The sequence below is a fragment of the Scyliorhinus torazame genome, chromosome 21 (genome assembly GCF_047496885.1).
Source record: "Scyliorhinus torazame isolate Kashiwa2021f chromosome 21, sScyTor2.1, whole genome shotgun sequence".
NCBI lineage: Eukaryota > Metazoa > Chordata > Chondrichthyes > Carcharhiniformes > Scyliorhinidae > Scyliorhinus > Scyliorhinus torazame.
In genome coordinates, this window is record NC_092727.1 from 43915006 (window position 1) to 43917698 (window position 2693).

The window sequence follows — 2693 nt, forward strand, 5'->3', positions numbered from 1 at the left end:
TGTGGGATACAGCGGGGCAGTTCCCTCCCCCACAAGCACAAGGAGGAGGCATCTCCTTTTCCCATCCTGATCACAGACCCGTCCGCACCCTCTAATAACAAAAGGGGCTGGGAGCTCACCTACATAAATCATTTGTATCACACCGCGTCGATGGGAGAGGATTAACAGGCAAGGGCAAAGACGCACGTTCCAAAGGATAGATCCAGGCCCCGCTCAAAGATGGCGGCGGCCCGCCTGCCACCCGCGGGATTGTGGGCGGCGCCCCGCTACAAAATGGCGCCCCTCACATGGAGCCCGCTTCGATTTGTGCCGACAAACCGCTTATTAAAAACACAAAACTGAATCAGCGAGTACAACCTCAGTCGGCGATTTAGGTCCTTAGTTTACGTTACGCGCGGTTTTTCAACCGCCACAGCGGGCGGGTCGGAACACCAGCGGGGGCCATGGCCCGCGTTGCGGGCCGCGCCAATATATTTTTATTTAGTTGGGTTATCGGCTGTTCGTCCGCACGAAACGCAGGCCAAAAAGTAAATAAACTGCTTCAAAAGATAGGTCTAGAGTGGGGGGGGATTGTCGGTTGTCGGAAGCGGTTAATCGGGGGGTTGTCGCCTGACGGAGGGTGAGGGAGGAAGAGCCGCTGCCCCCCACAAAGATGGATCCTGTAGCAAAGGTGATTCCACGTTAATGGTTTAAAGAGAGCGGGACGGTTTCTCTGGTTCTGGAGCCCCTTCCCAAATTGTCCCTCGACGAGATTATGATATCTTAAAACACCAGCTTTACCCCCCGATTACATTCAGAACTGCATGTAATGTGAAAAGACGAAAGTACGTACTTTAGATTAAATGATAGCAGGTCATGGGGGAAGCGAGGCTGGCGCCCCCTTCAAAGATGGCGCCGGTCACTGCCACCTGCTGCATTGTGGGATGGAGGGTCACCCAAGATGGCGGTTATGCCCCACACAGATATGGCGCCCATTTGTATATTTTCTTATAAGTACTTTTCCACTACCTATGCCTGCACTGTGTTGTTGAAATCAGTTCAGGAACACTTCTGAAACATGCGTTTTGCCAGTTTGTAAGTGGTCCTGTCAATTTTCCTCTGTGAGGGAGGATCGTGCCCCGCACAAAGATGGTGCTGGCAATGAGCACCTGGGGACTCATGGGACAAAGAGGGGCGTTTTCGACTCTTGGTTCAGCAGCTCTTATCCAAAATCATTACGAAGTCTTACAACACCAGGTTAAAGTCCAACAGGTTTGTTTCGATGTCACTAGCTTTCGGAGCGCTGCTCCTTCCTCAGGTGAATGAAGAGGTCTGTTCCAGAAACACTTATATCGACAAATAACAAATATTAAATTTCAGGCCCCAGATACATTTTAAAACTGGCTTTTTAAAATTATATAAAGCTGTCAACCTCAAATTCAGCTGAAGTAGCTTCCATCTCTTTAAATACGCTTGTTGGAATTGTACTTGGTCCGGCACCACCTATAAATGTAATTTAATATAAGTCTTTATCACTACTTTAGGATAGGATGTAGTCTGATCTTTTCCAAATTTGAAGAGAATGCAATACAGTAATGCCATTGTCAACGAAAGTATGCTTTGCATTTGTAGAGTGTCTTTCACAACCTCAAGCTGCGCTCAAAACATAGGATATAGGAGCAGAATTAGTAAATTCGGCCCATCGGGTCTGTTCTGCCATTCTATAATGGCTTATATGTTCCTCATCTGCTACCTACAATGTTACAGACCAGGAGCTGGATTGCAAAATCAGCCTGATACCAATCAATCCAGTCGAAACGGTAGTTAACCAGAACTGTGGTTTTAATCAGCTAGAATGTGCCCACCAGAACAAAAGAGCAAAGAAATGTACAGCACAGGAACAGGCTCTTCGGCCCTCCACGCCCGTGCCGACCATGCTGCCCGACTAAACTACAATCTTCTACACTTCCTGGGTCCGTATCCCTCTATTCCCATCCTATTCATGTATTTGTCAAGATGCCCCTTAAATGTCACTATTGTCCCTGCTTCCACCACCTCTTCCGGTAGCGCGTTCCAGGCACCCACTACCCTCTGTGTAAAAACCGTGCCTCGTACATCTACTCTAAACCTTGCCCCTCTCACCTTAAACCTATGCCACCTAGTAATTGACCCCTCTACCCTGGGGAAAAGCCTCTGACTATCCACTTTGTCTATGCCCTCATAATTTTGTAGACCTCTTATCAGGTCGCCCCTCAACCTCTGTCATTCCAGTGAGAACAAACCGAGTTTATTCAACCGCTCCTCATAGCTAATGCCCTCCATACCGGGCAACATTCTGGTAAATCTCTTCTGCACCCTCTCTAAAGCCTCCACATCCTTCTGGTAGTGTGGTGACCAGAATTGAACACTATACTCCAAGTGTGGCCTAACGAAGGTTCTATACAGCTGCAACATGACCAGTTACATTTTCCTCCAAATCATTTATACATACTATAAACAGCAAAGGTCCCAGCACTGATCCCTGCGGAACACCACTGGTCACAGCCCTCCAATTAGAAAAGCATCCTTCCATTGCTACTCTCTGCTTTCTATGACCTAGCCAGTTCTGTATCCACCTTGCCAGCTCACCCCTTTTGTACTCGTCTACCATGAGGGACCTTGTCAAAGGTCTTACTGAAGTCCACATAGACAACATCCACTGCCCTACCTGCATC